Source organism: Mastomys coucha, unplaced genomic scaffold, assembly GCF_008632895.1.
Source record: "Mastomys coucha isolate ucsf_1 unplaced genomic scaffold, UCSF_Mcou_1 pScaffold21, whole genome shotgun sequence".
Lineage (NCBI taxonomy): Eukaryota > Metazoa > Chordata > Mammalia > Rodentia > Muridae > Mastomys > Mastomys coucha.
The window spans coordinates 28,271,756-28,286,552 of NW_022196904.1; the positions used below are offsets into that span (position 1 = coordinate 28,271,756).

A 14,797-nucleotide genomic window follows, 5' to 3' on the forward strand; every position below is an offset into this window, starting at 1 on the left:
GGAGGAGGAGGAGGAGGAGGAGGAGGAGGAGAAGAAGGAGGAGGAGGCCAGCTATGGACTTGGACTATGGTATCCTCACTATCTGTCAAGTAGACATCCAAATGTTGGATTTGAATACAGGGTTCACATGTTTACTAATCACTGCTTGGCTGCTCTTTTTGTTAGATTTTTTTATTTTATTTTATGCATACGAGTGGTTTTTTTTCTGCATGTATATATATGTACCACCCACATGCCTGGTGCCCCAGGGAAAGGGCTCCTTACTCAGTTTGCAGGAGAGGAGGAAGTACCAAGTCAGAGGTTCCTCCTTAGTGTTCAGACATCCCATGCAACAGGCTGAGTTCTTTGTGTAACAACATGGGGTCTTCCAAGATTGGGATTCGACTGTTCTTGTTTCCTTCTGTCCTCATGGAGCAGAAGCAGAGCAGACAACCCTACGGACCCTACCTTACCTATGGACAATTTAGGAAACGTCTGTATGTTCTATTTTGAAGCTGATTTCTCAGTCTGAAGAATTGATTTGTGCAATTAGGCAAGTGATTTTTTTTTTGAAGGAAGATTTTGCATGAATTTGCAATATAATTTTCTTTTTCTGTAACTGTTAATTGAAAACATTTATCAGGTTTTTAAGCTGAAACAAAGTTAACTTTGAAAAAAAGGTGTGAACTGCTCATTTTTTATGCAATCTCAGTGTTGTCTTTGATACTTTCATTAATGTCTTATTTACAGTCAGGACTGAAGGCTTCTCAGCTTGGAAGAAGAAACTGCCTGCCTTACCCCATAGAGGGATACAAGTTTCAGACCCAATTAATCCAATTACTGTCTCTGCCCTCTGTCTCCACATATCACTACTCCAGGGGCATCTGGGGCAAAACATGAAGACATTCTGAGGAAAATCTTAATCTACAAACATAAGTGTTTCACTAATAAATAATAACAATAATAATGATGATGATGATGATAAATAAGCCTTAGTCTTTTGTTGTTTTGAGGTAGAGTTTCACCAGGTAGCCTAGGGCAGCCTTAAACTCTTTGTGTCCTGCCTCAGCCTCATGAGCGCAGAGAGGACACGTGCCACTGTATCTGAGTGCTATTCTGTTTTTGAGTGTCTAAGCCTTTGAGTTAATACAAACTTACTAAAGTTCTCTTATACCATGAAACAGATAATACTGGAAGCTTCTCAGTGACAAAAGCTGTTTCTGAGATTTAATAGCTTTACATGATATTTTATGTAACTATACAATTAAAATTTGCATTTCTACTTGACAGATACTGAGTGTCACTTAGCTTACTAATAGTTACTGTTTTTTTTAAACTGTCATTATTACCTTACATTTTGGTTAGGTGTGAAATTTACATTTCTTGGTATTTTATGAGTTTTGTTGGTTTTTTTTATTGACTTACATAAATCAACCTATAATATATTTTACATGGATGTTAGGGAACTGGGTTTTTGTATGTGTGTGAGAGATAAAATATTATTTCACATTTTCTCATTTTTCTTCTATTGATATGTCAAAGACAAAAGTCAGACAATATCATTAATTTTTTTTCTTATTTCTCTTCATACCTCTAAACAGACTGCTATTGGGATAAATTTCTTCCAGCTGATCACATTAATGTCTGCTGGCCTTAATTCCTTCCTTCCACATTTGTGTTTTTCATTACTTGGAAGAGAGTGTAGGCATATGCATGTTCATGTAGGCTTGTGTGCCTGTGTGTGTCTGTGGGTGCAAGTGTGTATATATGTGTCTGTCTCTCTGTGTGTACACATATGTGTGAGTGTGTGAGTGTGTATGTCTGTGAGGGCAAGTATGCATGTGTGTGCAAGTGTGCATGTGTGTGAGTGTGTATGTGTAAGTATGTGGGAGTGTGCAAGTGTGTATGCTTATGTGTGCATGGGTGAATATGTGAGTGTATGTGAGTGTGTGTATATGTGCAAGTGTGTATATGTGTGTGAATGTGTATATGTGAGTGTGTGTGTATATGAGTGTGTGTATGTGTGCATGTGTGTGTAGGCAGAGGTAATGGAGGCTGCAAATTACTCTAAGTAGGTGCTGTAATCCAACTCAGATACTTTTGGAGAACAGTCAATGCGCTCTCCTCACTAGTGAACCATGGATCCAGCCCCTCAATTAGCTCCATGGTCCCCCTGTCTCCTTTTCATTTACACATACCCTGCTATCTCAGCATGGCCAAGTCCAACCAGAGGGCACATGGGAGCGTCTTTCTCTTTTTCTAGCCCAGTTGACTCCACTGAAGCTGGGCCCTCTCCACAGTCCGCCACCCCCAGAATCTATGATAAAGCCATATACATTGTAGCTTTCAACGTCCCAAAGATCTCTGACCTTACGCTGCCAGGGTTTCCCCACATGGATTATCTGGCTTCTTGGCCCCATCTGCCACAAGTTGCTAACTCAAGTCTTGGAATACTTGTTTCTCTCCCTTCACTGCATTCCTTTTACATCCCACCAAGCCCTAACCTCTCCCAAAAGAACTGGCATGGCTTTGGTTTGGTTTTGGAAAGATCATCACATTCCCTCCCACTGGAAGAAGGTTCCTCTGAGCATCGTTTCTGGTTTATCTCTATCCTCCTCTGCCCTTTCAAGACTCCTTTCTCCCTGCAATGAGGTGTTTATTTATACTTTTTTGGCTCAAGTGCCACATTCGGAGACTGGCATCTGTTTCCAGGCACACACCCAGGCTGTGTGAGGTGATGTCTCCCTTCTCAGCTAGGTTCTGCTCTGCTTCCATATCCAGACTCCATCTATTTTAATGTACAGTAACTACACCGCTTCAGTTACTGCCTTCAGCAAAACAAATCTTAAATGTCTGGCACCCTCCATCATCTGCAAAGGGGGGCAGTAAATGGGAGAGCTAACTCACAAAGCTCCCAGTGTCTCCACTATTCCCCATTACCAGAACCTTCCAACTCAGAGAAGCCAGGAGGGCAATTGGAGCACCACAACTTTGCAATCCAGGCCCCTGTCTCTCCTCTGGAGGCTTAGTCTGCCCTCAGCTTGGAAGATATTTTAGACACAAATCTAGCCCTGCCAAGTAGAATTAAACTGAGCCAACCTTGAGCCACACTGTGGTTGCAGTAGGCAAAGGAAGTAGCTAAGGGTTGAAGTTCTTCGGGTTCTGAGAAATATGATGTCTTTTTTTTTAAATCAGAATTTTAAAAATGTGTTTTATAAATAGTAGACTATGGGGTGCTAGCTGACACAGTCTTTTTTTCTGAGGTTTATTCCTTAAAGTGTGTGTGTGTGTGTGTGTGTGTGCGTGTGTGTATGTGTGTGATATCAGATCTTCTGGAGCTGGAGTTAGAGACAGTTGTAAGCCACACAACATGAGTGCTTGAAGCTGAACTCTGGTCCTCTTTGACAGCAACAAGTGCTCTCTACCCCGAGACATCTCTATAACACTCAAAGACTTTTCTAGAAAGCAAAAATGTGGGGCAGCCTTTAGGAAGGCCAGAAAGCACTGAATGACCTCTGAACTCTGTGAGAGTAGATGTTAATTCACCACCACCTTCACTCAGAGAGCTTCAGGACAGTCCAGTGCCACCAATCTGGGCTTGAAGCAGTCTCACTTGTTGGATCGTTGGTCCTAAGATGGTGGCATTACTTCAGAAAATTGTGGAAAATTCTCAAGGTAAGGCAAAGTTCAAAGAAATAGGTCACTGAAGGAGGTCATCTTTGAAGACGTATCTCTGGCCCCTTCCTTTCAGCCCCACTTACCCCAACTTTCTTTCAAGGTGAGTGTGTGTGTGTGTGTGTGTGTGTGTGTGTGTGGTGTGTTAATCTATCTATGAAAAACATCATAGGCACAGGAACTCAAGGAAAGAAAACTTTAGTTCTAACTTTTGGTTGGAGAGACTTAAGAGTCCATCACGACAAAGCAACATGGAAGCAAGTGGCAGGCAGGGCAGGACTCATCCTTAACTGTACACATGAGACAGAATGAACAAAAAAGAGGAAATGGAGCAAGATTATAACATTTCAAAACATACCTCCAGTGGCATATTTCCTTTAGCAAGGTCTCACCTCCTAAACTTCCCCTAAACACCAACTGGGAACTAAGTGTTCAAATATCTGAGCCTATGAGGAACATTCTCAAAACACTATTCTCTCCCCTACCTCTGTCTTTCTCTCTTCATCCTTCTTTCCCTCTCTCCCCCTCCTCTCTCTGCTTTCCATCTAACTTGAGGCAATTAATTTGTTCTCCCCTCTACAATTGCTTCCATGATGTTCTGCAGAATGCCTGGGAGTGAGACAGCCATGGATATAAGCCTCTGATACTGTGAGTTAAAGTAAATACTTCCTCCTGGAAATTATTTGCGTCAGGTAGTTGGCTCATAGCAACACAACCAACCCCAAAGCAGTTCCTCTAAATGGTGATCTTCTTGCCTGTGAGTCAAACTACTTAGGGTCATCCTGGACCCATTAAAAATTGTAGAATATGGAGTTGCTTTTGGCCCAAGGACTGAATCCAGAGCCTCATCCTCATGGGTCCAATTTAGAGGTTCAGGAATACCTGCTTCCCCTGGGCCCAGTGCTTCACATCTCCTTTATTCTCCTGTCCCTTGGCTCTCATGGTTTAGGCATCAGTAGCTGAGAAAACACCCATTGATGCACATGAACTTTTTATTTGAAGAAAACTGAGTGGCTTCCAAAGCCTTTGCAGCTGGGATTCCTGAGCATTAGAATTGGACATATTTCTTGATGTCAACGTCAAACAAACCCAGGTTTCTCCATGATAAGAAGCAGAGACCTACTAGCAAAATTATGGACAGAAGAGGCTAGCAAGTTGCTTATAGAACTGTGGATCAGGGTGTCTGGAAAACAAAGCTAAACAGTCCAGTCCCACTAGCATGATCCAACTGTTCCAGCCAACATCCTTCCATCTGCTCTGAAATTTAAGAAGAAAGAATACAATTGTTTGTCTTCAGGCCACACAACCTGACTGTTGACATTAGAAAGAAAAGACTATGCTTGCAGGTGTGGGCTCAGTGGTCCTGACTGCTTCTATAGGAGGAGGACAGTGGATTCAGCATTCCCTGTTCCAGCAATTGCACATGGTAAGGGAGATGTTGTTTCAGGGTTACTGCAACAGGTCCAACATATGGACCCAGGTATTTCTACTGCAACAGTCAATCTAGAAGCCACTACATAAAATACGCAATGTCCTTCTAGATAGACAACAGATTCAGGACAAGATGGAAAGTCAGACTTGTGCTTAAAATTCCCCAAAGACTACCGTGCTTTGGCCACACATGGAGAATGTGCCAGGTCAGCCCCTCACAGCACCCTGCTCACTCTTTCCCCATGCTAACCAGTGTAAGGATCTTCCCTTTCCCTCACACATATGGACACCAGGCTGCATGTCCAAACTCTGTCCACTCCAGTTGCAAACTGCAGACCCTTGGCCCTGACTCCAGGCCAGGGTGTGTGGTCTGCACTTGGGAGGTTGGATCTGAGGAGGAGGTCAGCAGAGATCTGGAAGAGTGGGCTTGGGGCCATTTGGCAGGGATCCCACAGGGCTGCAGTGGTCTGGAGAAGAAGGCTCTTCTACTGTCCTATAGGGAGCTCTGCGGCTGCCCTGGGAAGGCAAGACTTAGGTTTTTCTTGCTTTTGGTTAGGAACAAAATTGCACCCATTAGAGAGAGTAGGTGTGCGGAAAGCAAATGCAGAACTGCCATTCATCATGTAAATATGAATGGTTTGAGGTCAGAGTTTCTCCTCTCTGCAAATTCGGGGCATCTGGTAGACTCCCTCCAGCCTGTTCTTGGCTGCCTGTGATCCTCCAGTCCTATCCCGTGTGCAGGCATCTGAGCTTTTCTGAACTCTCCCTTGTTCTAGGAAGCTCTCAACAGAGGGTTACCAGCCATGGGGACAGGGTCCTCTGTGGATGCAGAAGGTGCATTGCCACCTTCGTGCCACCCAACACTGCTCTTCCACAGTTTATCCTTTTAAGAGCACTTCAGCCTTTCTTCTGCCAACCTCAGAAGCCCTTGTGCTCTTTATTCATGAAATCCCAGAGAAAGGAGTTTGAACTTGATCTCAGTTGCTGCCCACAGGATAAAGGACTGCCCCACAGACCTTCCCCAGCCTAACTTACATGACAGCTCTCATCAAAGGCTTTATTTCTATGCTTCAAATAAACACATTGGACCTTGGAGTCCTTCCTAGATCAGTGCTCTAAGCCCAGATATATACCTACCCTCTCTGCCGAGAGTGACTTCTACCACATTCACAGTCCTCCTGCCCTTGGAGCTGATAATCATTCTTTCTCATGACCCCCAGTCCCAGGGCCAGCAAAGGAAGCTGGTTTCTGTAGCAGAGTCTACCCTTCAACAGCCTGGACCCCCCAGGGCTGCAGCTCCCACCTGGAGCACTCAGCAATTTTATATATATATTTTTTCTTCCCAGCTGAGGCTTTTTTTTTTCATAAGTCTGTTGCTGGAGTCCTTTATGCTATCACTAACTCAAGCTGTTTAGCTTGAAATATCTAATTCCAAACTCAAGGCCATGATGAGATCCTTTTCAGCTGCCTGTCCTAGTGGCCTGGAATCTAAATCTCGATTATGTATTTCTCTTCCATTTTAGGCAGGGGGCTTCCTTTATTTCTGAAGGAAAGGCAGGTTCCTCCCCCAAATTGCATCTGGCTGTAGAGGTACCGGGATTACAGATGTATACTCCCATATCCTACTTTTTATGGGTAGTGTCAGGATCAGAATTCAGCTTCCTATCCTTGGCATGGCCATCCCTCTCCCCACACAGTCATTCCAACCAGCAGAGCAAGCTGTATGTATTTGGGCTTGACTGCAGAGTCAGAGCGAAAGCATCTTGGTGTCCTCTTTGACCATTTTTTTGAGGTCTACCCACCCATCCATATCCTCTTCTACCTTCCTTCTTTCAATTCCCCACTCCCTGTTGTCCTTCTTTCCATTTCCACTTCCTCTTTGCTTAGAAGAACTTACTATAAGCCAACTCTGCCCAGCAACTTTTGTAAACGGTACCCAACATTTATCACATTTGTGTTCAATATTTTTCTTACATATAAAGACCTGACAACCTGCTCCTTTATGATAGATGTACTTATTTTTTCTAAACTATCACTAACCAAGCATATCATTTTCATACAGTAAGTGTATATTCAATTTTCTACAGTTTTGACTACTAAACAGGCTTACTAGTGAGACAAATGACAGATATATTGCAATATTAGCAAAGGGTCCCTTAAACCCGCATAAAGCTCCAAAGTTAATGTTTATTCCTGTTGTACAGAGCTGAGAAGATGAAGCAGGTCTGGCTGGTGGAGTGTGTAGCCTTGTGTGTCTTTTCTCTTCTTCCACATGTGGTTCCCAGCTTGCAGATCCTGGCACCAAAATCTAGGGTGGAGAGCCTGCTCATATTCACTCTTCATTTTGCAAAGTGTTCTAACATCTTTGTATTTTTTTTTTATCCTGACCCCAATCCCAATGATATTAGCTACTGCCAGATCAACTTTTCCTGGTCGAAGGAAGCCTCTGAGCTGTCACTGATGGACTGGTGTCAAGGCTGTGAGACATAGCTTCCTCCTGCCCATCAGGAGCATTTGCCATACACTGTGGCTAAGCCTAGTGCCCCATTCTAGCCTTTCCTCTTCCCAACTTTTTCACACATTCATAACCCGAGTTTTTACTATGGGGTACACTCAGCCCCACATGCACAGACTTGTCCTCACCTTTAAGAATCGTCGACCACAGTGTTGACTCCAAGGACTGGGTGATTTAAAAGTCCAGAGTAAAGCCTGAGCACCCCCATGGTCAGAGAGAAGAGAATTATGAAAACGGAAGGCTGGGAAGGAGGCAGACTTTGAAATGGACTTAGCATTGGTTCTGGAGTCTTGCTGGGGTGAGAGAGTCGCTAATGGATCTGCTGCAATTCAGCCACAGAGATGATGTACGAGACTCGTCTCCTGACATTGAATCAGGTCACTGGGCCCATTGGATGTGATACAATGTCAATGGAACTGTTATGTGTTATTGATGTCAGCCACAGAATAGATAAAAACATTATAAAATAGCTTTTGTCGCCATTTACATTTTTTTCATAAATGGTGAGAAGGTTTCAGTCCTCCAGTGCTTGGAATGAAGCAACAAAGGACCTGGTTTCATGCCCCCCCCCTCGGGAGACTGGAGGATCTGAGGAGGTCAGAGAGGGGCTGCCCAGCCCAAGGAAAAACTACTGTAGATGATGGATGAGGGGCTGCAGCTCTTCCAGGAAGGAAGAGAGGAAGGAAGAAAGGGAGGAAGAAAGGAAGAAAGGAAGGAAGGAAGAAAGAAAGAAAGAAAGGAAGGAAGGAAGAAAGAAAGAAAGAAAGGAAGGAAGGAAGGAAGGAAGGAAGGAAGGAAGGAAGAAAGAAAGGAAGGAGAAAGTGGGTGGAAGCCTTTGTAATGTACAGGCAGAATGAGGTCAGTGCCATAAATTTCACTTGGCAAACATACTTAGATTGCCCATGGGCTAACAATTTAACCTGTCCTGATAGCAACTGTGAGTCGGATCTGGGGTGTCTCATGTTTTGAAATGTTTCATCCCTATTTGGGTAGTGATGTTTTGAGAGGTTTTGGACCTTTAAGAAGTGGGTACTAGCTGGTGGAAGTAGGTCATTGGGAGTGGGTATTGTAAGTCTATGCTCTGCTTCCTGATTAGCTGCCATGATGGGTTCAGCTGCTTCATACTCATGTCAACACAATGCAGACAGCTGCTCTTCCAAGATCACATCTTCAACAATGAGGGACTGAGTGTCCTGGAAACTGTGAGTCAAAATGCAAACAAAACAAAACATCTTTTAAGAAGCCTTTCTTGGTCATTTTGCCACAGCAAAGCATGAGATAAGTAACTATTACAGAGTTTATAGTCCATTACACACTCAGGGTTCTCTTCTGGAGATAGGGAGTCAGTGTGGACATGAATAAGATGCCCAGGTGCCTGTCAACACACATCCTTGTTTCTGGATATGCTTTTGTTCTTTGGGTCTGGACCCTTTATCATCCTTCCTGGATTGACTTTAGGCACAGGGACATGGTAAAACCAAAAGATGCCCTCAAGGATGTTTTGGAAATTTCAGTGTAGACTAGACTGAAGAGCAGCAGCTCTCTAGTAATTCCCAGGGACTTTAGTACCAGACAGGGACTGCTAAGACATTCAGACTCATGGACTAAACAGCTACCGGATTCTTGACCTTTTCTGTCAGGAGACATTGTTAGACTAACCAGACCACAGCCTGTACACCACTCTAATATATTAAATATTAAAATCAATACATATATATATATATATATATATATATATAATCAGTTATGTTCCTTCAGAGAATTCTGATTATAGACTCTCATGTGACAACTGCATACAAACATCCATATCTGTGTCAACATTGTTTTTGAGGTTCAAGGAAATGCTTAGGGTTCCCAGATGTGGACTCCAGGAGCAGCAGGTTAGACACAATCAGCTCTGTTTCAGTAGGGACAGGCTGATGAGAACCAAGGTGCTGTGGGATCCACAGGCCCTTCTGACAGCACTTCTAAAGGTGCTTCCTGGCTTCAGGTGCTCGGTGCTTCAGACTTCCTTGATGTCCCACCACTTCCTTGGATTTCCTAATCTATAACGACTACTTCCTCTCCTAGCCCCTTCCACCACCTCCATTCCTTCCTTTCTGTCCACAGCTGGGTGTTTCTGCCATGATGGAGCTCATTCCTTTCCTTTGTCAATTTATCCAATGCTAGATGCCAGGAGCAACCAACCAGTACCATTATTTTCCTTATTTTTCCACAAGGTGTCAAAGGTTTTATGTATAGAGTCAGTAAATTCTTTCCTTTTCATAGGAGGTGGATAACTGTAGGTGAAACTTGGATAATCAAATGCATTTGTCTAGATAAGTTTGTTAAATTTTTCACAGTGTAGGTTTTTAGTGATCTCCATGCTTCTAGAAGAGGCTTCAATATCTATAGATATCACCAAATTATAGTCTGTACTTAAAAAATTCATCTTTGTACTTCTGTTGCTCTAGAACTACTCTTGGTACTGCAGTCTGTATCAGGGTCCTCTAAAGGAACAGAACTGATAGAATTTATAATCTCATATATAATATATACTTATTAGATTCACTAGAGTGGCTTAAAAGCAGTGGTCCAGCTAGTTCAACAGTAGCTGTCTCCTGGTGGAAAGTTCAATAATCTGCAGTTTGATTGGTTGAGCTGGGTTGATTTTGAAGACAGGGTTTCTCTGTGTAGCCCTGGCTGTCCTGGAACTTGCTCTATAGACAGGCTGGTCTCAAACGCAGAAATCCACGAGGCTCTGCCTTCTGAGTCCTGGGACTAAAGGTGTGTGCCACCATACCTGGCTGGATTGGCCAGCAATCTAGTAGTTGTTCAGTCCATGAGACTAGACATGTCAGTCGATCTTTAGTATATTTTGGAAACCTGTCTAATGTATGTAAAAATAAAATTATATATAAAATGGCTCATTGGTTAAGAGCACTTGCTGCTCTTCCAGTGGCTCTGAGTTTGGCAACCTGTATCCACATCAAAACAGATTACAAATATCTGTAATTCCAGATCCAGGGTACTCAATGTCCTCTTCTGGATTCCATGGACGCTGTACACACACACACACACACACACACACACACACACACAAACACACACACATATGAATAAAAAGAAAATAAATTACTTTTTAAAATGCAGAAATTAAATGTGAAAATATGTACAGAGAAGCATGTTAATTAAACTAACTGCACTTCACATTTCTATTGTTACTACAGGGAAAAGAAACACCAAGAATAGAGCTCAAACTCACATTCGTATAAGGATTAAACTTGAAAATGTATAGAATACTCAAAACAAAAACTTAAACAATAGCCCTGACAATCATTTAGAAAGTTTGTTCACAGTGTCGATGTGAATTGATAGTTCTGAAAATATTCTGTTTTCTACAGAAGAGGGAACATTGTAAAAATGTCACTGCTATCTTGTACCTTCTCATTATAATTGGAAAAGTGAATTTGAGACTATTGAATTGGAAGCTATCAGTATCATCTCAAAATTGTAAAGGAAAAATATATTCCCTAATTTCTTTCACTGAAAATGTGGTTTGAATATTCTTGGCCCATGGGAAGTGGCACTATTAGGAGGTGTGGCCTTGTTGGAGGAAGTGAGTCACTGTGGGCATGGGCTTTGATGTCCTTTGCTTACACTCCACCCAGGGGCAAAGAGACCCTCTTCCTTGCTGCCCATAAAAGACTGTGTCTTCAGGTTGCCTTTGGATCAAGATGTAGAACTCTTGACTCCTCCAGCATCATGTCTGAGTGCACACTGCTATGCTTCTTGCCTTGATGATAATGGACTGAACCTCTGAACTTGTAAGCCAGCCCCAATTAAAAGTTTTCCTTTATAAGCATTTCCTTGGTCATGGTATTTATTCACAGCAATGAAACACTAAGACAGCAGTTGGTACCAAGGACTTGGGTATTGCTGTGATAGGCTTGATCATGCCTTTCTTTGGAGGAATACAGACTTTCATGTTAGGCATTATTATGACTTGGTTCTTGGTTTTATTTGGATTTTTAATCTAGAATGGACTACAATCCAGAAATGGAGGGCACATCTGTGACGCAGATCTTGAGGCTGGAAAACATAGGCTTTCAATCTAGATTGTGAGGCTTACTGGCTATGAAAAAAGCTTAGGAACATGCATTGTGGTACATGCCTTTAACCCTGAAAGACACAGTGAAGCAGATTTCTGAGTTCAAGGCTAGCCTGGTAAAGAGCAAGTTCCAAGTAAAGAAAAGGTGCAGGCCTTTAATTCAAAACTCAGGAGACAGAGGAATGCAGATCTCTGAGTTCAAGGTCAGACTACAGAGCAGGTTCCAGAACAGGCAGGCTTAGGCAGTGAAAAAGTTGGAAAACATAAAGCTGGTGATGATATAATAGAACAAGGGGGGAGTATGCTGCTCCATCCTCAGCAAGTTGCAGAACTCAGCAGCTTTGGCCACATGACTCTAGCTTTTCAGTCAAGAATAGGGGAGATTAGTGGTGATTAAGAAGAGATAAGCATCATTCAGGTGAAATCTTCTGGGAAATGTTTTCTGAGAGCACAAAGAAGCTGTGTTCCAGAGATAGCCAATCTCATGCCCCAGCTGCAGTTGGTAATGCATAAGAATTACCCATATGGTATGGTTTTGAAGGTATAAAGGGGTCATTCAGAGCTTTGGAGACTTGGCATTGTGAGACGCCAGGAAAGACCATTGATGAAGGTGCAGTCTCAGTTGCAATTGATGGCCCAGGACTGGGAGGACCATGCAAAGAAGATGAAGCTTGGCACCAATGAAGAGGGCCTGCTGATGGAGCCTAGTTGTAGCAGAAGAACTCAGTCTATTGGAGATATCAGTACCATGGGATGACCACCAAGAACAGCAGCAGCAGTGAAATGGAATCAATCAGAGCCTAGAGTGCTATAGAGAGCAGAACTGGAGATGTGACCCAAGCCCTTTGCAGGAGCCCAGAACATCCCAGACACTGGAACAAGGTATGTGAAGTTGAAGTTGCCTTGAAGACTCCAATATGTTAGAGATGACAGAGCCATGGAATACCTGCTGAGGAAAGCTGTTAATGGAGTTGAACCAGCCCAAAGAAAAGAACTGTGTTCCAGTCAACAAAGCTAAAAGGAGTTGGATATCAGACGTGGAGACAGAGTTTTCCCAGTTAGATTTTGGTCTTGCTTTGGTCCAGTATTTCTTATGACATTTGGGGATGGTAATGTATATCCTGTGATGTTGGAAGCATGTGATCTGCTTTTTTATCTTGATTTCATAGAGGATTACAGTTAAGAGATTGTATGAATCTCACAAGACTCTTTGAACTTTGGACTTTTAATATTGTTGAGACTGCTATAGACTACGGGGACTTCTGAAGTTAAACTAAGTGTATTTTGCATTATTCCATGGCTATGTATGGCCCCCATAGACTCATGTTTGAACAAGCCTATGGTGGCTAAGGAGTGGAAGGTGATGGTTTGAACATGTTTGGTCCTTAGAAGTGGCACTATTAGGAGTGTGGCCTTGTTGGAGGGGGTGTGGCCTTTTCGGAGGAAATGCATCATTTGGGAGATGGGCTTTGAGATCCTTTGCTCAAGCTCACCCAGAGCCAAAGAAAAACTCCTACTGTATTCCTGCAGAGCATAGTCTTTCCTGGTTGCCTTTGGATTAAGATATAGAACTTTCAGCTCCTTCTCCAACATCATGTCTGCCCACATGCTGCCATGCTTCTTGCTATGATGATAATGGATTAAACCTCTAAAACTGTAAGCCAGCCACAATTAAATGTTTTCCTTTATAAGAGTTGCCTCAGTCATGGTGTTTCTTCACAGCAATGAAACCGTAACTAAGACAGCAAGGAATTATTAACAATAGCAATCATTTAGTGGGGAGCACACCTATAGCCCACATCTTCATTTCTAAGTAGTTAGCCAGGGGTCCTTTGAAAGAAACCAATGGATCAGAGACAGGAAAAACATTATGTGTGCTAGAGATATATCAGCTTTTAAACCAGTAAGACAGCACTCAGGATTTTTGTTTTTGCATTTCTTTTCTTTTTTTTTTTTACTCTTTTTGTTTGTTCATTTTTTTGAGACAGGGTTTCTCTGTGTAGCCCTGGCTGTCCTGGAACTCACTCTGTAGACAAGGCTAGTCTTGAACTCAAAAATCTACCTGCCTCTGCCTCCCAAGTGCTGGGATTAAAGGCCTGCACCACCACCACCACCAGACTGTTTTTGGTTTTCTTCTTCAATACAATGCCAACCACTGATTAATATGGACAAGAATGACACAAATAGAAAATCCCCATGTCCTAGCCCACAGAAGCAGCAGTGGATATGAAAAAGCACCAAGGTGGAAGAATCCTAGAATAGCATCCTAATAGAGTCCTGGTCACACTGAAGAGGACTGGCAGTTACTCCTGAGCCAAGTGACCATGTTAAGAGTCTGTGCTGCTTATGTGTGGCAATGAGCACAGCGATAACATTCCTGATCAAAGTATTTTACTTTACTTATGATATAATCTGGAAAAAAATAACATGAGATGTTCCTCTGGGTAGTGTTCTTCTTGAAACATGACAACACTTTTCACCCCTTCTTGCTATGCTTCCCAGCCTCAGGTGACCATCTTCAATCTCTTCTTCAGTGGGATCTGACTATGAGGTTTCTTCTGTCAGTGGGATTGCTAGTGGGTCATCACTTGACAGCAATACATGTGGGGGTGACAGGGAGTAGATCACCTCTAGGGGCCTGTCTTTGAAGGGTGTTTGTTGTGTTCATCCTCTCCTTTCTGCTTGCTGACTGCCATAAGGTTAGGAGCTCTCATCTTCCCACCATACCCTCCTCCATGATGCTCTGCCTCATCACAGGCCAAACAACAATGGAGTTACCAAACTCAGGCAGAAACCGTGAACCAAAATAAGTTTGTCCCCTCCCTTAGGTTGTTTTCTGAGGTGTGACTAACAAGTTACTCACTGTGTAACAAGTGTGTAACACAGGCTGACCATAATGTTTGGATGAGAATGGTCTCCGTAGATTCACATGGTCCATAGGGAGGGTTAGAAAATGTGGCCTTGTTGAACAAGGCAGACCACAACAGACTTTAAGGATTTAAGAACCTGGCCTACTCCTCCCTCTTCCTCTCCCCTCTCCCTCTCCCTCTCCCCCTCTCCCTCCTCCCTCTCTCCCTCCTCCCTCTCCCTCTCCTCCCTCTCCCTCT

General features: G+C 43.0%; 1 long non-coding RNA gene across 1 annotated transcript in view; it reads right to left on the bottom strand.

The window, feature by feature from the left end:
- Window positions 1-7,277: 7,277 nt before the first annotated feature.
- Window positions 7,278-14,797, bottom strand: part of LOC116100470 — an 11,312-nt gene continuing 3,792 nt past the window's right edge. The window contains exons 2-4 of the long non-coding RNA XR_004122592.1: window positions 8,726-8,800; window positions 7,729-7,794; window positions 7,278-7,393 (exon numbers count right to left, since the gene is read on the bottom strand). This is a non-coding gene — a long non-coding RNA (uncharacterized LOC116100470). The remainder of the gene's footprint in view (window positions 7,394-7,728; window positions 7,795-8,725; window positions 8,801-14,797) is intronic.